Source organism: Protopterus annectens, chromosome 3.part1, assembly GCF_019279795.1.
Source record: "Protopterus annectens isolate FY-2018-M chromosome 3.part1, PAN1.0, whole genome shotgun sequence".
Taxonomy (NCBI): Eukaryota; Metazoa; Chordata; order Ceratodontiformes; family Protopteridae; genus Protopterus; species Protopterus annectens.
Window position 1 is genome coordinate 249,044,557 of NC_056732.1, and position 27,026 is coordinate 249,071,582.

Here is a 27,026-nt window from a genome sequence, read left to right on the forward strand (position 1 = left end):
AGTTCCTTTTCTTCCTACTATGGTGGGTCTCTGAAAACCATCTTTCATACATAGGAGACGTTTAATATTTTTCTTGTGTTTATAGCTGTAGTGTGGTTTATCCCCCACTATAGAACGTAATTTGGAGTCTTGGGTAAGAATTGGCCAAAACGTATCAATAATTTCTCTGGTCTGTCTGTTGTCTGTACTATAGGTGATGCATAGCCTCATAGGAGATGGATTATGTTTCTTCTTCTCATGAGATATGATTTTCTGTCTATTCCTTGTGTGAGGTTCATATATATTGATTTCAGTATCTCTTTTCGAGTACCCTGTGTACATCTCTTATTAATTCTTGTAATCTCATTCTTCATAATGTTACTGTTTACATGTCTTGGGTGCATGCTGCTTTTATGGAGATAATAATTTCTCCAGGTGGGTTTCCTATAGAGTGTTGTCTTTATTTTTCTTTCTTGATTAAACATGACATTCAAATCTAGGAAATTCACTAAATCACGTGATACTTGACGAGTAAATTCCAGGAATGTCGTAGTCCCATTCAAATACTGCAGAAATGACAAGAATTGTACTTCATTCCCTCTCCAAAGAAGAAAGAGGTCATCTACAAAACAACCTTAAATTTTACATTATGTAATGAAGGATTGTAGTCACTGAGAACATATTTACTTCCCCAATCTGAGAGGACAACGTTTGCATAACTTTTGGCACATGGTGTGCCCATTACAACCCCCCAGCATTGCCAGTAAATAGAACTTCCATAATGAAAACGATTTGTGTCCAATATAATTTCTAGCAGTGAACATGTTAAATTGACATTAACACTATCCCTATTTTCTTCTTCCATAACCTTTCTTACAGCTTCTATTCCAAAATTATTAGGGATTGATGTAAATAAACTTGTAATGTCCATAGTAATCAGTAAAAGATCTTCTCTCTCTTCCAATGTTTCTATAGTATGTGTTAACTTTTCCATGAAGTCATTTGTATCTCTAAGGACACTAGGAATTCTCAGCAAGATTTCTTTAAGATTTTTCTCCACAAAAAGTGACATGGATTCTGTCAACCATCCTTGACCTGATACTATGGGCCATAATGGTGGATTTGAGGGATCTTTGTGTAGTTTAGGTAATCCAATTATGGAAGGAATAGTTGGATAATCCACCTTAAAAAAGTGGTGTTGCTCATCAGTTATACTGCCTTCTATAAGCATAGAGTATAACAGGTGCTGAATCTTATTGATCATCCTCTCTAAACTAGAGGTATCAATCTCCTGATGAGTCACTGAATTGTGAAGCATGTTATCCATCTTCATTTTATACCATTCAGAAGAGAGAACTACAATAGCTCCTCCATTGTCTGCTGGCTTTATCACAATCCCATCATTTCATTGCAGATCTATCAAGGCTTGTCTTTCCTGAGCTGTTAAATTATGATAGTGATGGACATCCTCATTCATTCTTAGTTGTTCTACTGTATCTATGCACATATGAGAAAATAACTCCACTGCTGGTAGGTTCATAGGTACAAAGGCACTTGGCTTCCTAAGTGTTTTGTTTTCTTGTTCTTTATTCCCAAAAATGCTTTTTAAAGTTATGTTACGTGCAAAGTATCTCATCTCTATAGCAAATTCATTCAAATCTGACTTTTGAGAGGGAATGAAAGTAAGACCTCTCTCCAACAGGCTTGTTTCATGCTTATTCAAGGAGTATGTTGAAAGATTGATGACTAACGAAGTCCTAATTAATTCATTGTTTTCTTCCGTTTTCTGTCTTGGCTCATTGATTGTGGATTCCTGTGGAAAGGCTGTTTCAGGAAAACCGGCAAATGTTGATTCAATGGAATGTGGTTCACCCCTCTCTTAGGGAGGGTGCCTATATCCATGGACTTATCAATCACCCCTAGTGGAATATCTGCTTCATTACATTCATCTCCTTGTTCCAGAGGGACATCCATGCGAATGTTTGATCCTTCTAAAGTTGTTCCTCGAGTCCTTTCTGTAGGCTCTAGTTGAATGGGTTTAGTCCGCAGACCTTCTTGAGGTGTATGTTCTTTATTACTTATTAACTGCCTTCCCCTGTTATTCTCTCCTAAAGTATTCTTTTTTTCATTTCTCTTTGGTGGATATAAGTCATTCTGTCTTTCCTCTCTGGGCCATTCAAATATCTGACCATGTCTAAAGTCCATGATATCTCTGGACAATTTTTTAATCTTTTGCTCCTTTATTCTTGTCTCATATATGTTTAAATTAAATTGTAGATTTTCCAATTTCAGTAGCTGAGAATCAGATAGAGTTAACTTCTCCAACTCAGCCTGTTTCTCCTGAATTAAATTTGTTATCTTCAGCTCCTCAGGTTTGAAGAATTCTATTAATAGGCACAAGTAACGAAAGCTGGTTTCCAAGTTTATTGCCTGCCACTTTGCCAGTAACTCCGGATATTGATTGCCATAGCTAGGCATACATTTGACTCTCATTCCTCTTGTAATTACCTGCTTATGCATACTTGCTTCCATGTGATACCTTTGCCAAGTCAACCTCTTCAGATGATATGCAGCTGCTTCCACTTCCCCCAATATAACATCAAAATTAGCCCCATCTGCAACATCAACAGCTTTATTATATTCTGTTGCTTAGCATTCTGGTTCAAGAACTGTTCATATTGCCGAGTGTCTTAAGCCTAAGAATTTTCCTAAATGCAATGATGTTCACAGGGCTTTAAATTTGTGTACAGCAGAATAGGAACATCAGTGTTACATATACAGTGTTCTGTTTTATGAGCGAGTCCGGAACATCAACAGAAACTGTAAGCTCATTTTATTTAAAAAATTGGGTTCTGCATTTTCATAAGCATCCAGGCGTGTTCAAACGCATTCAAGGATCTTTATTGCAATAAGCGGCATTTGTTAAACCTGTTACAATACGGATCTCTGTGTTTGAATGCAACAGTGTTCTTACCAAGAAGAATTTGTTTGTTTGGTGGTTAACCAAACATTTGAAATGCTTTTTTAAGCAGTTTTAATTTGAAATAGCTGTGGAGTAGCGGTGTGATTTTCACTTTATTTGATTTTTCTGCTCACCGCTACCTTATCAGTGAGTAGTACATCTTCACAATACTTTTTTTTTTTTTTTTTGGTATTCAGGTATTCACTCACTGAGCATGGCAGAATGAACAAATGAAAGATTAGTAACTGACAGAGCACGGAATGTATTTTCATTTATGTCCATCAACTCAGAAGTAGAAACCACAGGAGGGGCTGCTAACCCATTACTTCAAGTCAATTATGACACCTTCTCTGACACAATAAAGACTGATGTTGCAGATGGGGCTAATTTTGATGGTATATTGGGGGAAGTGGAAGCAGCTGCATATCATCTGAAGAGATTGAATTGGCAAAGGTATCACATGGAAGCAAGTATGCATAAGCAGGTAATTACAAGAGGAATGAGAGTCAAATGTATGCCTAGCTATGGCAATCAATATCCGGAGTTACTGGCAAAGTGGCAGGCAATAAACTTGGAAACCAGCTTTCGTTACTTGTGCCTATTAATAGAATTCTTCAAACCTGAGAAGCTGAAGATAACAAATTTAATTCAGGAGAAACTGGCTGAGTTGGAGAAGTTAACTCTATCTGATTCTCAGCTACTGAAATTGGAAAATCTACAATTTAATTTAAACATATATGAGACAAGAATAAAGGAGCAAAAGATTAAAAAATTGTCCAGAGATATCATGGACTTTAGACATGGTCAGATATTTGAATGGCCCAGAGAGGAAAGACAGAATGACTTATATCCACCAAAGAGAAATGAAAAAAAGAATACTTTAGGAGAGAATAACAGGGGAAGGCAGTTAATAAGTAATAAAGAACATACACCTCAAGAAGGTCTGTGGACTAAACCCATTCAACTAGAGCCTACAGAAAGGACTCAAGGAACAACTTTAGAAGGATCAAACATTCACATGGATGTCCCTCTGGAACAAGGAGATGAATGTAATGAAACAGATATTCCACTAGGGGTGATTGATAAGTCCATGGATATAGGCACTCTCCCTAAGAGAGAGGTGAACCACATTCCATTGAATCAACATTTGCCGGTTTTCCTGAAACAGACTTTTCACAGGAATCCGCAATCAATGAGCCAAGACAGAAAACGGAAGAAAACAATGAATTAATTAGGAATTCATTAGTCATCAATCTTTCAACATACTCCTTTAATAAGCATGAAACAAGCCTGTTGGAGAGAGGTCTTACTTTCATTCCCTCTCTAAAGTCAGATTTGAATGACTTTGATATAGAGATGAGATACTTTGCAAGTAACATAACTTTAAAAAGCATTCTTGGGAATAAAGAACAAGAGAACAACACTTAGGAAGCCAAGTGCCTTTGTACCTCTGAACCTCCCAGCAGTTGAGTTATTTCCTCGTATGTGCATAAATGAGGTAGAACAACTAAGAATGAATGAAGATGTCCATCACTATCATAATTTAACAGCTCAGGAAAGACAAGCCTTGACAGATCTGCAACAAAATGGTGGGATTGTGATAAAACCAGCAGACAAGGGAGGAGCTATTGTAGTTCTCTCTTCTGAATGGTACAAAATGAAGATGGATAGTATGCTTCACAGTTCACTGACTTATCAGGAGATTGATACCTCTAGTTTAGATAGGATGATCAATAAGATTCAGGACCTTGTATACTCTATGCTTATAGAAGGCAGTATAACTGATGAGCAATACCACTTTTTTAAGGTAGATTATCCAACTATTCCTTCCATAAGTGGATTACCTAAAGTACACAGACATACCTGAAATCCACCATTATGGCCCATAGTATCAGGTCAAGGATGGTTGACAGAATCCATGTTACGTTTTGTGGAGAAAAATCTTAAAGAAATCTTGCTGAGAATTCCTAGTGTCCTTAGAGATTCAGATGACTTCATGGAAAAGTTAACACATACTATAGAAACATTGGAAGAGAGAGAAGATCTGTTACTGTTACTATGGACATTACAAGTTTATTTACATCAATCCCTAATAATTTTGGAATAGAAGCTGTAAGAAAGGTTATGGAAGAAGAAAATAGGGATAGTGTTAATGTCAATTTAACATGTTCACTGTTAGAAATTATATTGAACACAAATCGTTTTCATTATGGAAGTTCTATTTACTGGCAACGCTGGGGGGTTGTAATCGGCACACCATGTGCCAAAAGTTATGCAAACGTTGTCTTCTCAGATTGGGGAAGTAAATATGTTCTCTATGACTACAATCCTTGGTTACAGAATGTAAAATTTAAGGTAGTTTTGTAGATGACCTCTTTCTTCTTTGGATAGGGAATGAAATACAATTCTTGTAATTTCTGCAGTATTTGAATGGGACTACGACATTCCTGGAATTTACTAGTCAAGTATCACGTGATTTAGTGAATTTCCTAGATTTGAATGTCATGTTTAATCAAGAAAGAAAAATAGAGACAACACTCTACAGGAAACCCACCTGGAGAAATCATTATCTCCATAAAAGCAGCATGCACCCAAGACATGTAACCAGTAACATTATGAAGAATGAGATTACAAGAATTAATAAGAGCTGTACGCAGGAATCTGTGATTCAGCAAGAGGTGATTCAATTACAAAACTGTTTCCGAGTATGAGGGTACTCAAAAAGAGATACTGAAATCAATATATATGAACCTCACACAAGGAATAGACAGAAAATCATATCTCATGAGAAGAAGAAACATAATCCATCTCCTATGAGGCTATGCATCACCTATAGTACAGACAACAGACAGATCAGAGAAATTATTGATAAGTTTTGGCCGATTCTTACCCAAGACTCCAAATTACGTTCTATAGTGGGAGATAAACCACACTACAGCTATAAAAACAAGAAAAATATTAAACGTCTCCTATGTATGAAAGATGGTTTTCAGAGGCCCACCATAGCAGGAAGAAAAGGAACTTTTCAATGTGGCAACTGCTCTGCATGCAGATATATTGATAATTGTAACATATTCAGCTGTCCAGGAATGAATAGAGATTTTACCTTTAATTGCAAGGCTACGTGCATCACCAAAAATGTTGTTTACCTAGCTACTTGCAAAGAATGTCCCTCTTTTTATGCTGGAAAAACCAACCAGAACTTTAGAAAAATAATTCTACAACATGTAGGAGATATCAGAAGAGGAGATGTTCACAATGCCTTGGTGGTACATGTGTCAAGATTTCCCAGCCATAGCTTTCTTTTCAAAGTTATTGAAAGAATATCTGAAGATATTAAAAGAGGTGACATTGTTAATAAAACAGAAACTTGTGAAACTAAATGGCTAGTGAATCTACGAGCAGACTGAGCTCCTGGCCTTGATGCTATTATTCTGCTTAAACCCATGTTAAAAGCAAGAAGACCTACCACTGGTTGAATGGTAGATGTGTCACAAAATCATGAAAATAAGTGTATAGAGCCAACTTCCAAGAAGGTATTGTCTGTTAGTTTGAATCTTATTGGCCAAGACCTCAGTATAAGTAATGGTGTCCCTAGTATGATCTGATGAAGGAATTTCTGAAAGCGCTTATCATATGTTTATATGGGATGTTTTATCCATATTTGCACTTAAAAGAAAAACTTGTTGCTTTACTACATTTTGCTGCTTAGCACTTTGGTTTAAGAACAGCTTGTATTGCCGAGTGTCTCAAGCTTTCTTAAGCTTTGCATCTAAAGAAAACTTGTTGCTTTATTATATTGTGTTGCTTAGCACTCTGGTTCAAGAACTGTTCGTATTGTCGAGTGTCTTAAGCCTAAGAATTTTCCTAAATGCAATGATGTTCGCAGGGCTTTAAATTTGCATACAGCAGAATAGGAACATCAGTGTTCCATACACAGCATTCTGTTTTATGAGCGAGACTGGAACATCGACAGAAACTGTAAGCTCATTTTACTTAAAAAATTGGGTTCTGCATTTTCATTAGCATCAAGGCGTGTTCAAACGCATTCAAGGATCTTTATTGCAATAAGCAGCATTTGTTAAACCTGTTACAATACGGACATCTGTGTTTGAATGCAACAGTGTTCTTACCAAGAAGAATTGGTTTGTTTGGTGGTTAACCAAGCATTTGAAATGCTTTTTTAAGCAGTTTTAATAATTTTAATAAATCACTTTAAATTTGAAATAGGTGTGGAGTAGCGGTCTGATTTTCACCTTATTTAATGTTTAGTGGCGTGGATACACTGCAAATCCGACTGGAGAATGAATAACTGCAGTGTTTGGGAGGCGGTGGGGTGTGTTTTTGGGGATCCAGGAGTCATGGGTATATGGGCATATATGCAAATGAAGCAGCACAGCAATAGTGTATTGTTTAGAGCAACCGCCTAACGAACAGGCATTCCCGTACCGAATACCACTGTATCGCATACCATTTACTATCAGTAATCAGGACATGAACATATTGCGACATCTGTCCACTATATAACCTGCAAAATATCAATTAAAAGTTAACTGGAGTGAAGTGTCAGTGTCATAATGAATAAGCATGTGTAAGCAGGTCAAGCATATATAAACACCAGTAAGCATGTGTAAGTGCGTTTGCGCAGGGAATGCATTACTTTACAGACACACACACACACACACACACACACACACACACATATATATATATATATATATATATATATATATATATGTGTGTGTGTGTGTGTGTGTGTGTGTTTGCGTAGATATACACAGATATACAGTTATGATAGGAAACAGCAAACAAGAATGACATATGTTCACAGGCTATGCCAATGGAAGTGAGAAGCCCAAGCAAGAAACAAGAAACATGTAGCAAGACCTTCCACCCCCCCCGAGACGGACACGGGAAACATACACACAAACAATGTAGAGTCCACTGCTCCCCAGACCACAGGCAGGATACAACCGGGGGGGGGGTACACAGTGCACCCGTGAATTCTAATCTTGGAACAGAGACAGGAGCATCCCTTGCGAGACACCCCAAAAATTGGCAAGACCAAAAGAAGGTGATAGACCGAACATTCTGGCTGGGGAGTATACATGCTCGGAATACAAGGGTGGAAAACCCTGATGACTCATGGGCTGAGACAGTTGTATGAAATGAGTCCCATGAAGTGGAGAGTGGGCAGCGTGTAGTGGTGTGCCCAAAACAGACCAGGACCCAGAGTAAGAATGGGTGCTGTTGAGGAGGTGCGAATGGGGGAACTATGGGTAGCCACTTATGGGTCTAGGTGTGCAGGTGTTGGCTGATGTGGGCCTATATGGACAGCCCTAGGGATGTAAGCGAATATGTTCATTGGGCAGAGGCGTCGCCCAGCAAGCAGCCACACCCACTACGAGTCCCACTGCAGCAAAGTGTAATCTATATGGCAAGGAATGGAGTAACCAGATGTAGATGTATATATATGTAGAGGTATGTGTGTGTATAGCTTCCTATAGCGACATAGAGATAAGCCTCTCCCTCTCCATAGTACAAATGTATACATACAGAGACAGAATACATATACATACCCACATATAAATATATACATATGCAGACACCCATAGACCCATATGTTGTGATATATATATATATATATATATATATATATATATATATATATATATATATATATATATATATATATATATATATATAGACAGCAAAATATAAATATACATGTATGCATACATATACAGATATATCTGTATATAGTAATGTAAATATATATATATGTGACTGTAAATATACACATGTATATAGCTAGGATATGATACAGCAATTACGAGTAACATATGTTTACAGGCCATGCATATGGGGGTGAGGGGTCCAATAAACAAATGTGTAACACATAGCATCATCCCCCCACCCCCCAGCTAGGCCGGTGAGACATACAGACACACAATAAAGGTAAACACACCACTTTTTCACAGACCACCGGCCAGATACTACCAGTGGGAGAGACCTGTCAGGTCTAATCTTGAAACATAGACATCAATGTCCCTTATGGGACACCAAAAATTAATGATCAGAGACAGTCCTGGTAATGACTTATCAAACCAGGTTGTAGATGTACATGGAGCAGTAGGTTGTGCAAGCCTGATAACCCATGGGTCGACACAACATATGACATATGTCTCGACACAGGGAGAGTGGGCAGTGTGTAGGGGTGCGTTTATACCTCACCTGTACTCACAGCAAGGATAAGTGCTGTAGAGGAGTGGCAGGTGGGGGAACTATGGGTGTGCAATTATTGGCCTAGGCATGAAGGTGTTGGCTAGCAGAGTCATATTAGGACTGCCCTGGGGATGTAAGTAATATTACGAAAAGGGCAGACAGGACATAAACCATTGGGGGAACAAATAGGGACCATACCTCTGAACTATCCCTGATTTCCAGGGACGTCCCTGATTTCAACTCAATTTCTAACTCTGTTCCACTTAATCCCTCTTAAAACTAGTGACATTTGGAGAAAAGGTGGTGAATTACATGTAATGAATAACAACAACAATTAAGAGTTATAAACATAATTTACCTCAGAAAATGTGTATGAATTCATATGCTCTGAGTCTGTCAATGTGTCTGGTTAATAGCATCAATAATTTAAATGTGTCCCTGATGTTGTTATGCCATGTCCCTGATTCAGTTTGTATTTTTCCCCAATCGTATGAGAGGTCTGATAGGGACAGAAAGCACATATTCCACTGACAACCTTAGAAAGATGATAGAATATTATGTATGCAGTAGCATGACTTGGCTGAAGGATGTGGATTCCAAAACCCAATTACTTGTTTATATTGAAGAGTGTCAGTTCCCATGTATTAGCCAGATGGGTGCAGATTGTAAGAAGAACACACCAATAATATGAATCAAACTCTGGACAGGCCGCGGATTCCGTACAGTCGAACGGCATGCTTACGCCTAATGGGCAGCCATTCCTGATACTGTTGGCATGTAATCCGATGTAATAGGGATCACAAGGTAATATAGTAGCCCTCACTCCCACCCAGGGGTGTGAGTGTCAGATGCAAACACCAAATGCAGTGCATTTGCAAGTGTGGGAGCAAGCGGGTGTAAGCTTGTTTGGCCACCAGTATGCAAATATTACACTGGTAAAGCAATGTAGAGGCTAACTGAGTGTAAGAAACTGTAACCAGAGGTTAGCATTGCTTAGCACCATGCAAACCCATGCACACCCACTCACAACTGCTTTGATGTGTTTTAATCACTCCGTATCCAATGGTCTTGTTCTGCCCAGAAACAAAATAAACAGCTTCTGCAAGGCTCGTGCACAGACAGCTATTGTGATTTACCACTAAGCCATGGCAGATATACAGACATCGGACCTTATCACAAACATATCATCCAGCGCAGTCGTTCAACAGTATATGAAATGTATTCCATCATGTAGATGTATGTGTGAGTGTTTATGTCCAGCATATAGATACATACATATATATAGATATCTCAGGAACATCCCATGTGACAACAAAGCATTACAAAGGAATGAAAAGGGAAACACCAGCAATGCCTGTATTATGAAGTGGCATTGTCCTATGTAATATCAAGACTCCCTCTGACAGACATGTGTCATTAATACACGCAAACATTTGTACCTTGGTCATATACATCACTGTGTGCATGTTATTTACATTACCACAACAGTTCCTGTCCAATCATTATGTGAGAACAGTACTTTTGCAAGATGCTGTGTGCGACATCATCACCATGATAAAGGTAAATGGGGTAACCATAGAGGGACCAGTAGTGTTGTGTGTACAATGGGGTCGTCTGCATCACATGTACCTGGAACATTTAGGAGTCATGTGCATAGTAGGATTGTGCGCCTGAGAGACAGGGGTGAGGACAACTAAAGTATGTTGTGATGCATATTAAAAGGGTTACATGTGTCCAGTGGGCATGTGTGTGAAATGGACAGCTATGTATGAGGCAAATGTTGTTCTAGGAACTGACTGGCCTTTTGTTTCCATAGGGTGAGAGTGGGATGTGGGGGAAGGAGAGTAGGTATGCTTGTGGAGGATAGGTAGGGTAGGATGACAGACAAGACAGCATACAGGGTCGGTATATGACACATGGGGGGATACACCTCTGATGGGGAGGGGTGTTCGGCAATCACAAGCCCATGAGCCCTCAGATGGAAACAGTGGAATGGAGGTCCCCAGCCATGGGCAGCCACCACTGCACCAAAACAGCTGAAAAAGTGGCAGTGCTGGGGGCTGTCTAGGAGGGGCAGCCTCACCCTGTAAATGTGACACTCTGCCCTTGAGCTGGCGTATCTGGCCTCGAAACCCCTTATTGAGCCCCCTACGCACCACGTCCGGGACTGTACGACAGTGGACATGTTCCTGTCTGGACCTGCTCCCAGGGGGGAAAGCCCCATCCTCAGTGGCAGTACCACCAGAAGGTAGTGCAGAGCCAACATAGGTGGAGGTCCAAGGCTGGGCCCCAGATGTGCTGGTGCTCGGTGCCATGGCCATCTGAAGTGGGACAGGAGGTTCTGCCAGGACCTCCAAACCCATACAGCCTATGATGTTGCAGTTTAAACACAGATATGGCTTAGTAATAGTCAACAGCATTCAGGATTACTTATAATAGCATGCATAGATATGACCATCAACCCAGCACAACAGATGGTATACATCTGCAGAGAAAGCACATGCATATATACTGCATGACATCTGTACAAAGTGTAGAAGACTTGTGACTGCAGCTATGAACAGTGGGCCATTATTGGCATGTCACTGAGAACCCCAGACAGTGTCTGTCATACCACTGTTTCACGTGACATATGTCCAATCAGGAATGCAATGACAGTAACTCATCACTATCACCATGCACTGGCTGCAATCCTCACACATGCTCCTGCTGTTCACAGATGATTGTTCAGTGAGTAACACAGGAAACAAATGATTCCACACACTGACCAGTCCACAGATGGCCCTACAGATGGGGTCCCTCACAAACAGAACACTGTCCTGTCAGTTTTAAAACATGCAGAATAGCCATTACCACACACAACTTGTTAAACAGGCAGTAGTCTCAATGAAGCATAGCTACACTTACATGCTGTAGTCATGTCTGGCACATCACCCTCCAGTCTTTAGGCTATTTCCCACTGTGTATGTTGTTTGAGGAACATCCAGATATCATCTGTGATGCCATTTACCAGATCCAGGTACCACTCACAGCGACTGTTATGGGTAAACACCAACATGATGTTCCTAGATATTGTACTGTGTTTTTTATGCAAATGGCTATAAGAACATCATCATAGCTGTTCCACATGCAATCAGCTAGAGGAGAACTGCAATAGGTGCAGAGGCCATCACCTGATCATGACCTTCACTTACAATACACAAACTGCTGCTGTGCAGGTGTACACATCCACATCCACCAGAGAGTGTGCAGGAGGGACAGACAGAGGCAAAGTACATCAGAGAGGGGCTTGGAGATTAAAACCTAAGCATTGTCTGTCACACACCTACCAGTACAGGGGTTCAAACCCCTGACTGACTAGTCATTACTATTACAAGTGCATGCAGTTACTGCATGTGCCACAAAGCTGACATGTTGGTGTGCTGTAAGAACAGATTTGTGTTGGTGAGCAACATCTGCAACAGAGATATAGTAGACATACATTAGGTGTAGCACACATGGCTGCCCACATGAACGGATGTCATTGTCAACACAACCACAATCTCTAATGGACTCACATTGACATACTTTGCCAGGCCCACACATACACTCCCAAACTACTTAGTTTGCCACAATGCAGTAATGCACAGGTACTACATGCACCACAGGGGATATCCAGAGGTTCTATGGACTAGGGCATGTGAACGTGTTTGACACCTGTCGGTATGCCAATGGGAGTTATACTGGGGAGTGACTGTGATCGGGAGCATCATACCCCACACTCAGACACAAGGTACAAGTACTGATATGCATGTGTGCATTGCTTCATGGGTGTGTAGTGGTTGGCTGTGCAAGATAGCTGTACAGGACTGGGTGAGGGGTAATCCTTGGCATCACGCCACCCAACAATGGTGTGCCATGTGGTACAGGGGTGTAGTGTCTGCAATGTCCCACACAGATGGATATTGTATGAACTTTCCTAATTTCCTGGTTACCATAGCTTTATAATGCATGCCATGCCTGTGTTTGTTAGTCCTTGACATGGACATTGCCTGGGATGTGCATGTCCCACAATAATGTACAGTGACATGTTCAGGTGTGCCTGGTTTGGCTGGCACATATTGTGTACACAGACTGTTATCCTCTGATATGCCAATACTGGCCTGGTGTGGCAGGACCTGCTTATAGTCAGCAGGTTGACCCTGCACCTGCATTGAAAGCATGATATAGGTATTCCCTGGTGTCAGTGGCATTGGTCCATACAGGGCACATGTGTAAGGCATTGTATGGCCTCGGGTAGATCACATTTTATGGCACCACATATATTCCAGGCATCCAGTGGGGAGCATAGTGAAGGCACATTGTCCACAATTATGTGCCTATTGTACTGCTGTACAGGGTGCCTTGCCCTCTGCAATCACACCATGCCTACTATCTTTCATCAATGTGCAGGGTACTAGCAACATAGCGGGATATTCTAGGCAAGTGTGTTTGTGTATGACACATGGGTTCAGGATGTATTCCAGGTAATAGTAGGGTTCCATACTTTGTTCAGCAGGCCTTTTGCCAGATGTAGGGGTATGGCTTGCCAACACAGTCCCTTGGCTGACTGACATCTGTACTCCTCGTTAGGTGGACATTGTGACATATAAGACGGACAATATATAGGAAAACTAAAAAATCCGCTCCACAGCATGTCCAGTAGTTAGACACACACAGCCACCTCCACACAGGCTCTGACAGTCAAACACACACCTGTCATGTCCGGGAATAGAACTCTTATGTAACTATAGTGTATTACACTACAGCATTATGCCGTTACAGCACATGCTACAGAGCTTGCTAGGTTATAGCACTCCCAGAGGTGTATGTCTAGGTGGGTGATATCAGCAGGATTGCCAAAGGTGGTCATGTGAATTGTAAAGAGTGTGCATACTCTAAAAGCCATTGTTACTTTCTCAGGCAGACAGACAAACACACATACAGTTGGTCTCTTTTGGAATTGAGCCACTACCTAACTAATTTATCACACTACAGCAATACACAGTTACAGTATGCGCTATGGAAAATACTGGGTTACAGCAGTCCTAGAGGTGTATTCCTAGGTGGGTGACATCAGCAGGATTGCCAAAAGTAGTCATGTGAATTGTAAAGAGTGTGCATACTCTAAAAAGCATTGTTCTTGTCTCAGGCAGAGAGACACATGTGCACACAGTTGGTCTCTCTTGGAATAGAATCCCTATCTGAGTAGCTTTTCACACTAGAGCAATACACAGTTACAGCACGCGCTACAGAGAATACTGGGTTACAGCAGTCCTAGAGGTGTATTCCTAGGTGAGTGACATTAGCAGAATTTCCAAAGGTGGTCAAGTGAATTATAAAAAGTGTGTGCATACTCTAAAAAGCATTGTTCCTGTATCAGGTAGACAGAGACACACACACAGTTGATCTCTCTTGGAATAGAGCCCTTACCTAACTAGTTTATCACACTACAGCAATACACATTAATAGCACATGCTATGGAGAATACTGGGTTACAGCACTCCTGGAGGTGTATTCCTAGGTGGGTGACATCAGCAGGATTGCCAAAGAAGGGCATTCCAAGTGTACTGTGGGTTGTACATGTCTGTTACCTGTGTGTACCTGCTGCTTACTGTCACAAAAACACATTTACATCTGCTAAAAAGTGCCTTATGCAGTCCTAATTGACAGTATCAACAAGGCTTGCAGGTCTTGAACCCTGGACTATGCACCCTGAGGTCACTGGATGTATCACTAAGCCATCTGAGTTGTAAGCATGCTGCATGGAGTCTATAATGCACATCCTACTAAAGGTGACATGGTGGATTTGTGATCATCCTTGCCAACATTGGTGAATCCATTGTCAGCTGTAGGCCTATTGGATCATATCAGGGATCCCAGCTATTTACTGTACCTGCCCAGGGGTTTCCCCCAAGCATGACACGTCACTTGACTTTACTGCATGATATGTTAGTAATGCCAGCCTGACATCCTACAGGTGGGATGGAGTACTGTTGACATGTGCTGCCCTTGTCGTGTAGGGTCCTGCTTATGGGTTCTGCAAAGGTTGGTATTGTATTTCATGCCAGACGTGTTTGGCGGGGGGCGGATACCTATCCGTGCCAGATGTATATTGTTTGGGTCTCTCAAACCCATCAATGGTGCATGTGGACATATATGTTGTGGTTATGTTTCCAGATCCCATCTACAGATGTATGGCCATATATACCTATATTGATATATATGTGTTCACCTTTGACAGGGAGACAATCATTTCTTCAAACAGCCCTTTTTGCATAACGAGGGGACAAACCCGTCTTTTCTCACTGCATCACAGTTCAAAACACAGCAGTTCTAAAGGCACCTTAGCTGACTCTCGAACTGCAAGTTGGAATACATATCGACCTGTCTGGGGGGCTGGGCTCCCCACAACCCCCCCTACTGTGATATACTAACTCCTAGTTTGCACTACAGTGGGAATAGGCAAATATTCCCCATCCCCACTATAGTGCCATCCGCAACCAAATTGCCTAATCTGCAATGAGTGAATGCATAGTGACATTCACTCATTGCACATTCGATGCATGTATTGCAAGATTGTGCAATACTGAGAACATACTTTTGGCCTTCCAGCTTTCGGACACATGTATTTCTCAGTTTGAAAGGTGAGCCATATATATGCTGACATATATGCATTCCTAGTGCTGTATATATGTGAACATGTGGATGTATACATATATATCTATGGGTGTATGTGTATCTATGTATATATTGGCTTATATATATATATATATATTTCTATATCTATATCTACATATATATATATATATATATATATATATATATATATATATATATATATATATATATATATATATTTCTATATCTATATCTACATATATAGATATGTTACATCCATTTAAAGATGAATATATATGCACAGACAAATACATCTACATGGTGGAATACATTCCCTGTAGTGTTGTATACCTGGGCTGGATGATATGTATGTGAAAACATTACGATTATGCATATCTGCCATGGCTTAGTGGTAAATCACTTTGTGTATGGTGTGCAGGGTCCTAGTTTTGAGCCTTGCAGGAGGTGTTTATTTTGTTGTAGGGCAGAACACAGCCTGTTGGATACAGAGTGAGTAAGGCACTGTAAAGTAGTTGTAAGCAGGTTTTCACAACGATAAGCACTGCTAACCTCCGGTTACATTTTCATACACTCAGCTTCTAACTTGCTTAACCTGTGTAGGCAGTGCTTAGCTCCATGCAAACCCATGCAAACTGCTTACAACTGCTTTAAGGTGCCTTAATCACTCTATATCCAATGGGCTGTGTTCTGCCCAGCAACAAAATAAACAGCTCTTGAAAGACTCTAACCAAGGACCCTGCACACCCTAGACAATGTGATGAACATCTAAGACATAACAGATACACCGATATTCAATGTTTCAGAAATATATAAGCCAGTCCTGTTATGCAACAGTACAGAGAATGTTTGCCAACATCTAGATGTCTGTGTGTAACTATATTGCAACCTTAACAGATACAACATATCCATATATGTATAGATATACATATATATAAATATATATGTTGTTTTACTAACTCTATATACATATATATCACTATCTATGCACATATAGTTATATATCTGTTAGTAGATAAATATATCTTTATAGATATATATGGCCATACATCTGTAGATAGCAATTGCAGATTAACAAATACACCTATGTCCACATGCACCATTAATGGGGTTGAGAGTCCCCACACACTATGCATCTTGTATGAATAGGCATCCCCCCACAGCTAAACACATGCACCCTGCAATACACTACCAAGTTCAGTCTGCCTCCCATAGGACATGTAATATGTGGAAGCCATCAACTTCCCCAGGATACAGATACACAGACACATATATGCAAAATATATATATATATATATATATATACATGTGATTACACATACACACACAGATATATGTACAGTAAGATACATATGTAGGAGATGCACACAATATGGAACAGCCACTATGCCTACAGTTAACACCTGAACAACTGGACACTGTATACTAATTTCAATTGTTGCCTGCAACATATACCCATAGAAAGGTCATAGGAAAGACACCAGACACAGGTTTGCAGAAATGAGAATCCTTTAATTGTGTACTATAACAGTTCTATATGCCATTTCATATAGCTGTTCAAATACTGACAACCATATAAACCGAGTACTGCAACTGTGAAACAGTTACACTAATACAGTAGTCTGGAAAGGTTCACAATTGTTGCTGTCCATTCCAAGCCATTCAGAATGTACAATAGTGCAGACAGACTGGGCCACAGGGTACCACTCAATCAACAGTACATACTGCAGGTATGTAGTTTAGCAGCCTCTATCTACACTCTGTACAAACTCCATAGGAGAGAAAGATGTTTTGTGATCAAATGGGTTGTACCCGGTACATAACAAGGCATAATGCACAAAACAGTCTGCATGGCAGGAGGCTGTAGACTTGCAGTACCCCAAGTAATGTAAGTAATGTCAATATAGGTGGAGTATATGGTACTGTACATCCACATACCTTGTGGCAGCTCACCCTTGATATCTCCACATTTTGTAACAGCCTAGGTCATTTATGGTGCTTCCCACCTAGACTCACTAATACAGGCCCATATACCTCTGTTACATACATTGGCCTCTGCAGTGCATAAGGGTGCATGTGTTGTGTAGGTGACGCCCACACATATATGGCCCCAGCCCCACTGTATGTGTAGGGCATACAACAGCAGTGGACTAATGGCAGCAATGGCAGTGTGATATACTCACAGCTCACTACAGAACAACCCCCAACAGCATGACATATGTGCAAAGCTTGGTATGTAGATGGGGGATAGAGGCTGGAACACAGGCACATATGTGGAACACTGTTGCCATACACTAAGCATGGTGCTGGTGTTACAGGATAGTCTGCAACATACCCTTAGTCAGGGAATTGAGGTTAGAAATAGACATGGATGTAGCCATGTACTGATAGCACACAACACACACACTGCCAGTGTCATTTCTGACACAGGACCTGTGTGGTGGACAGACAACACATGATAGGCATACCTCTGTCCAGCAAGAGGTTAGGCCTACAGTAGTGAGCTATGCAGATAGACTGCATTCCAAGGTACACTAGTATGTACACACAAACACACCCTGTAACACCAGTCCTATGCAAAGCGTTACACAACTCTACCCACAGTCTGTTTGTAGTTCCTGATCCTCCTACAAATATGTGGCTGCTCTGAGTGTGCAGGTTCTCCTGTAAGAGGTATTGCTACCTGCTGTCTGTATCACTGATGCCCAAAGACAGGAAGGATGTCCATCACACAGGAAATGTAAAGGGACCACACCCACATGCTGTAGGGATTTATAGTGGGTGGTTGCCATGACAGTGGTAATTCAATTTAGTACACATGTGTAATTATACATATATATATATATATATATATATATATATATATATATATATATATATATATATACATATGACTATCTGGATAAGGATATGTACATATATTTCCACCATATGTCCTGGACATGAAGTGTTGCTGTACACCAGCCCCATACAGTCCCAAAGACGTAGAGCAAGGGGATGACAGATATGTATAGCAGGTATATTACTAGACTGTTGCTACTGTCATTGGTATTGCCTTCACAGACATGGTGTGTGTGGATGCTGACATCTGCTTATAACATGTGTGCCACTGGCTACTGACAGACATCCTAAGGAAATCATTTTAAGGTACCGCTGCTAGCATGTAATGCCCTTGTTGGGTGCAGCAGAGTTTTGGCCACTATATGAGGAACTTTGGACACACTCTGTACAGTCCAGAGGTATACACATAATCCCTTAGTGCACCACATGTGTACCAGGCCTGACAATATGGATGATGACAGCCATATAGATGGGTATAACACATACCAACTGGTATACATTTGGCACCATAGGTGTTGGATTCACACACTCCTGTCTGGCCTGACACATAATAACTGCTGGTACAGGGATGCCATGGACATATACCACCCACTAGATATTGACATACATCTGTACAGCATCTCACTGCTCTGTCTGGCATACATGACATTTAAGGGAGGCCCAGCAGCAGTAGATCTGGCAAGTATCTGCACATAACATCCCACTGGTTAAGTACACTAAGCTGCTAGGCATGTAACAATGCACTGTGCAGGCTACAGGCAGACTGGCTCAACACTGGCCTACATCTCATATGGGGGAATGCACATGTACCTGCATATATAGCAGGCTCCACAGCCATGTCGCAGCACAGGGTAAGATACACCTGTGTGACAGTGCATAACCACAACCAATGTGAACACAGCCACAGTCACATATGGTAAGCTAGCATAATATTACAGTATATGGACTATCTGTTCTACACCATCCTCATATGTGCCACTCACAGAATGACCCTACATATACTGGGCTGCTACACAGTTTGGTATAATGGCTGTCTGTGGTATGGGACATGTGTGTGTATGGCCCTACAAACATGTACAGCAAACCGGACTATACAGTGGGGCAGCATGTAACATCTGAGAGAAGGGGAGCAAGAACAATGACATCTACCACAGTCTGTACACAGGCTAAAGTACATATTAACAATACACATACTGCCGACATTCACCATCACTACACAGACCTCAGTATTGTACAAACATCCACAGAATGTCCAGCTTATGTTATGAAATATAACCACTACTGTACATGACATGTGTAGCAATCTGATATATCACTGGCTTGTTATCAGATATGATGACAGTATTTATGGTGTATAGCACATATGCACCACTTCATGCATGCCATATGTACAAATATTGACAGAGGTGTGGCTGACAGCACATACACAGGGCCAGTATAGACATGTTGCTGTAATAACCTCATATATTTTCCATTGTAAAGGGGTTTGTTGCAACATATGTCCTATGAGGGATATGAGGTCAGTAACTGTCACAACCTTCACCATCTACAGACTGCAATCCTCACACTACTTTCTGCCTTCCACAGATTTATGCACTGTGGCTAACACATGAAACCATAGGCACAACACTGCCCAGTCTACAGATGACTCTGCAGATGGGGATTCCTCATATACATGTTACTGATATGGGAGGTATTGTGACATGTACGACAGGCATATCCAGACAAACACTGTTAAACCAACATTACTCCAAATGCAGTATAGCAGCACTTACATTCTGTAGTCAGGTCAGGCACATCCCCCTCCTGTTTGTTGCCCTCTTTCCACAGTGTATGTTGCTAGAGGTAAATCCCCAATCCATCTGGGATGCTGTTTACCAAACATCAGATCTAGTTCCTGCTCACAGTGACTGCAAAGGCCGAACACCACCATGATGTTCCTAGGTATTAGAGTGTGTTTCCATGCACATGGCTATGGGATTGTTACCACAGCTGTTCCACATGCAATCAGCAAGGGGAGGGCTGACATTCATGCAGAGGCCATCAGCTGATCATGAGCATCATGTAAAATACACATGCTGCTGCCTAAGCAAGGCAGGTGTGGGTCTCCACATTCACCAGTGAGGGAGTTGGGGAGGCAGACAGAAGCAGATACATGTCAGGGAGGGGTGGGAGAGTAAAACAGAAGCATGTTTGTGTCATACACCTACCAGCACAGGGTATCAAACCCATGACAACTTGTAGTGCTAGCACAGTTTGATGTACATATTGGATGCACCACATGGGTTACCTGATGTGGAGCACTCAGAACATATTTGTGAGGGTGAGTGACATCTGCAACAGGGATACGGTAGATATACGGTAGATGTCATACACATGCCTGTCTGCATGAATAGGTGCCAGCATCAACACAGGCACACTCACACAGGGACTCACACACATTGTCACACTTGGCAGGGCTAGGAGTACAACTCATCAGTAGTGGGATTACCACAACACATCAATGTGCAGGTATCACATGCACCGCATGGGTCATATGGAGGCCTTATGGGCAAAGGTTATGAGGAGATGTCAGACATCAGACAGCATGCTTTAGAATGGCCTGGGAGGTTGTAGTGAGTGTGGATGTGGACATACGCACCATACAACACACACACACAAATACACAGGGTGCCAGTTCTGACATGCATGGGTGCATGTCTACACGGGTGTGTGGTGGTCAACTGTGCCAGCAGGCTGTACAGGGGTAGGCAATGGGTATACCTTGGCATCAGGCCACATGACAATGGTCTGCATTGTGGCTTAGGCCTGTAGTTACGGCATTTGCCCACACAGGTGACTATTGCATCCCCATCCAGTCAGCTGGGTGACTATTGTGTGTGGCCAATGCTGTACACCACATGCCATGTATGTGTTCCTTAGTCCATGACATGGATGGTGTCTGGGATGTGCACAACTCCCACATGCATGTTCAGTGACATGGAACTATACCTGGGGTGTCTGGCCCATGTTGTGAACACAGATTATCATCAGATGTGCCAGTCTTGCCCACATGTGTGGCAGGAACTGGTAATGGAGAGCAGGTTTACCCTTCACCTACATTGATAGCATGTCAACATCATTCCCTGATGTCAGTGTCATCTGTCCATACAGGGCATGTTGTCAGGTTTGGTATGTCCATTGTGAGTCACATGTGAAGGCACCACAGGTGGTGCTGATGTCCATTGGGGAACATGATGGAGGTGCAATGTCTGCATGTATGTGCATATTGGACAGATGGGCAGGGTGACATGCCCTCTGTAGCCCACTGCTGTCACTGCATAGTTACTATCAGTGGCCAATATGCAGTGCACTACCCACATATTGGCTGTTGCCTAGGCATGTGTGTGCATATGACACATGGGTTGAGTGTGTGCTCTGGGTAATAGTGGGGTTGCTAATTTGAATTAGCTGGCCTTGATGTCACATGTATGGGTATGGCTTTGCACCCCAGCCTCACAATTAATTTACATCTGTTATCCCTGTATGGTTGACATTGTGATATATATAGTAGGGCCACCATAAAAGTAATAAGCAAAACCCTTCTACATTGGCCACATGTGTCACACACTCACCTCTGCACAGGATACGAGTTACACACACCTGTCATGCTTGGGAATTGAACCCCTACCTAACTAATTTATTACAGTACAGCACTATTCAGTTATAGTACATGCCATGGACATTACTGGAGTATTTCTTCCCCAGAGGTGTATTTCACAGTGACTGACATCAGCAGGATTACCAAAGTATGGCATTTCACCTGTACTGCGAGTGACTAGCCTAAAATGCATTGCTCCCTACAGAGACAGTGAGACACACATAAAATATCCACAACTATCATGTGTGGATATAGAACCCCAGACCAAGGCCTATATTACACTACAGCATGGAGCTGTTATAGGACACACCACAGGGATTACTAGAGACATCCTTCCCCAAAGGTGTATTTCACACTCAATGACATCAGCAGGTTTACCAAAGTAGGGAATTTCACCTGTATTGTGAGTGACTAGCCTAAAATGCATATTGCTCCCTACACAGACAGTGAGACACACACAAAACATCCTTAACTATCATGTGTGGGTATAGAACCCCTGACCAAGGCCTACATCACATAACAGCATGGAGCAGTTATAGGTCACACCACAGGAACTACAGAAAACTTTCTCCACAAAGTTGTATTTCAAAATGAATGACATCAGCAGGATTGGCAAAGTAGGGTATTTGAAATGTACTGCGAGTGAGTAGCATATGATGCATTGCTCCATACACAGACATTGAAACACATGCGAAAAATCCATAACTGCCATGGGTGGTGATGGAACCCTACCACAATTCTAAATCACACTACAGCAGTACACAGTTATAGGACACGCTACAGACATTACTGAGCTATGACTTTCCCAGCGGTATATTTCTAGGTGAGTGACATCAGCAGCCTTACCAACACTGGGTTTATGAATTCTAAGGACTGTGTGTGACCTAAAAAGCATTGTTCATCACTGAGTCAGAGACTCAGATTCACACACACAGTTGCCAAATCTGGGGTTAGAAAAGCTACCTAATTACTTTATCAAACTACATAGTTACAGAGCGTGCTATGGTGATTACTGGGCTATGATTTCCCCAGAGGTGCATTTCTAGGTGAGTGACATCAGCAGCCTTGCCAAAGTTGAGTATATGTATTGTATGGGGTGTGAGTGGCCTAAAAAAGCATTGCTTTCTACTCAATCAGACACACACACACACAGATACCAGGTCTGGGGTTAGAACACCTACCGAACTATTCTATCACACTACAGCAGTACACAGTTACAGGATGTGCTACAAAGATCAATGGGCTATGATTTCCCCAGAGGTGTATTTCTAGGTGAATGACATCAGCAGCCTTGCCATAGTTGTGTATATGAATTGTACGGGGTGTGAGTGGCCTAAAAAGCATCGCTCTCTACTCAGTCATATACACACACACATACACGCACACAGGTGCGAGGTCTGGGGTTAGAACACCTACCTAACTACTTTATCACACTACAGCAGTGCACAGTTACAGGGCATGCTATGGAGATTACTGGGCTATGACTTCCCCAGAGGTGTATTTATAGGTGAGTGACAGCAGCAGCCTTGCCGGAGTTGTATATATGAACTGTACGGAGTGTGAGTAGCCTAGAAAGTATTTCTGTCTACACAGTCAGAGACAGAGAGACACACACAAGCACACACTCACACAGTTGCCAAGTCTGGGGTTAGGACTGCTACCTAACTAGTTTGTCACTACAACAGTACACAGCTATGGGACGCACCATGGGAATTACTGAGCTACAGCTTTCCCAAAGGTGTATTTCACATTGGATGACCTCAGCAGGCTTGTCATGATGCTGCTATGGGGATGGCGGTGTGTGCATGGGCTGTAACCCATTCATGTAGGGGTTGACATGCAACATGCGGGTACGCATGGGGTCATATGCCACAGGTACATGTATACAGCTACTCGGTGACTACTTCTTTAGGTTCATAGGTTCATAGGTAGGTACTAGGCTATCGGCCCAAAGGCCTATGTAAGCCTAGCCAACAAGGTTCCCTGGCTTACGCCACCCAAGAAAGTTATTTTCCTGTGCCACTGTCGAGCAGAGACACAGAAGTGATTCCCAGGATGTATTTCCTATTTCCCATCCACTCATCAAGATTTTTCTTGAAGAGTGCTAATGAAGAACTTCGCTTGACATAGATGGGTAGCCAGTTCCAGAGTATGGGAAGTCTCTGGGACAGGAATCTATCCCTCCAGCATGTCCTGTTTATTGTGGTGACAAGGTTTAGGTCCCTAGAGCATGTAGCTCAGAGGGATTGGGATTTCTTTAGGTGTAGCATGTCCAACAGCTCTGGGTTTGACATAGCTTTATATGTTAGGCAGAAATCACCTCAGAGTAGGCGATATGCTATGGAGTAAAGCTGGTGTTTTTTGAGGTGGTCAGTGTAGGGCATTTGTTTGAGGCCAGTAATCCTCTTTGTGAGGTACTTCTGTGGCCATTCCAGCTGCTGCAGATGTCTTGTGAGGTACATTCCAAAAGGGGCATTGTACTCTATAATGGGTCTAATGAGTGTTGAGTAGAGGAGAACAATGACCTTTTTTCCTGGATGAGAACCCTTTTATGATGAGGTGTGCCATGTAGAAGGGCTTCCTGACTACTGTGGTGATGTGACTATCAAAGAAGAGACTACTGTCCACCTGGGTCCCAAGGTCTCTTATCATGCATTCGGTGTTAAGTAGATTGCTGCCTATGTGGTAGTTCATGGCTACAGAGTTTTTACCAAAGGGGATGACACTGCAATTTTTGGCATTGAGCTTGAGGCCATGGCTCTGACACCAGGCATCTGTCTCAGTGAGGCCCTTCTGTAGGATATCTGCATCATTTGGGGACTTGACTATGACTCCTAGTTTTCAGTCATCTGCGAACTATGTTAGCCAGAGGCCTTCTTTGTTACCCTGTACTTCAGAGAAGTAGATAACAAACAGGAGAGGTCCCAGGATGGAACCCTGTGGCACTCCACTTGTCACTGCTTTGAGGTCAGATTTGGAGTCTGCAACTTTTACAGTGTGGATTCTGTCAGTGAGCCAGTTGGCAACCCATCTTGTGACATAGGGATTTATACCTAGTTTAGTGAGTTTAGCTATAATTCCAGAATGGGCGATGGTGTTGAAAGCCTTGGTGAGGTCAAGATAGGCTGTGTGAACCACCATGCCCTCATCTATTGCATTGGTAACTGCCTCAAAGATGTCGATCAGGTTCACGAGGCATGATCTGCCTTTCACAAACCCGAACTGGGTGGGATCCAGAGTTTGGAGGTTACCAAGGTCTTTGTTTATGAATTCCATGATGATACATTCCAGGGCCTTGCAGACCAGGCTCATCAGGCTAATAGGTCAATAGTTCCTGGAATCAGTGGTGCTCCCCCTTTGTGGAGTGGGATAACTGTTGCTGTGCACCGTTCAGTGGGCACAAAGCCTGATGCGAGGCTATTATTGAACATGGTGCTTAAGTGGGGAGCCAGTTTGTTCTGAAGTTCATGTAAAATGCAGCCTGGGATGTTGTCCAGTCCCATGGATGCTGTGTTTTTGGCTTTAGAGAGTGCAGCTTTTACCTGCATAGTTGTGATTACAGGAACTCTGCATTCTTCCTGTATAGATATGGGCCCTTTAGGGGGTGAGAGGGGGGTAAAGTTGACACTGAACCTATCTGCCAGGATGTTGGCAATATCAGTTGGTTCTGTAATTTTCTTGCCTTTGTGCTGTAACTCGGAGCAGATCTGGGTGTTGCCATCGAGATTCTTGACATAGCTATAGAATGCTTTGTGGTTGTCCTTGGAATTAGTGTCGATTTTGTTTTCGTAGTTAGCTTTGGGGGATCTTATAAGGGATCTCAGCTTCTTATTGAAGCTGACTAGGGAGCTCCTCCACTCATGGGATTTTATTCTCTTTTGCAACAGTTTCTTCCTTCTGTTGTACAGTTTGTTTATGGCAGGGGATCACCAGATTGGATTCCTTTTTTGGGGGATAGTGTCTTGGTTCTGGTTGGGATAGCACGATCCATGCACTCATGTAAGTGCTTATAGAGTGCATCTGTGTAGGATTCAGCAGTTGTAACTGTATTGCCCATCTGCATGGGTGTCATGAGGTTCACCACTTCTGTCTTAAGAAGCATGAAGTTGGCTTTGGAGAAATTTTTTACTATGGTTTCCTTAATGGGGGTGGGGGCGGGATGTGGATATCAAGGGTGATTAGCTTATGGTCGGATCGGACCAACAAGGAGTTGACTTCAGGTGTGGAACACCAGTCACTCATGTTGATAATAACTAGGTCTAGGATATTGTTGCCCCTGGTGGGGATGTGGATATTGTTGCCCCTGGGTGGGGATGTGGATAAGTTGATCCAGGGCATTGGAGCTTAAGAATTCCAGAAAGAGGTGAGCTAAGTAGTTGGTACATGAGTAGCTTTCCCAGTTAATGGTAGGGTAGTTGAAGTTGCCCATTATTAGGGTGTTTGGTTGAACCCTAATATCTTCCAGTACATCAAGAAAAGAGGAGTGGGAATCCTGGGGCATGGTGGGGGATCTGTAGCAAGCTACAATTTGGATTGCAGTTTTGCCCAGAGTTAGTTGCACTTTGATAACCTTGGATGCATTATGCTGAGCAGCTAGCCTGGAGGTGTGGATATCCATAATGAATATGGACACACCTCCGCCTTAGGTGTTTTGGTCCAGATTACATAGCCAAAATGTGTGGTATGAGTTATAGCTTGGTAGTGCAGGGGTGCTCTCTGGAA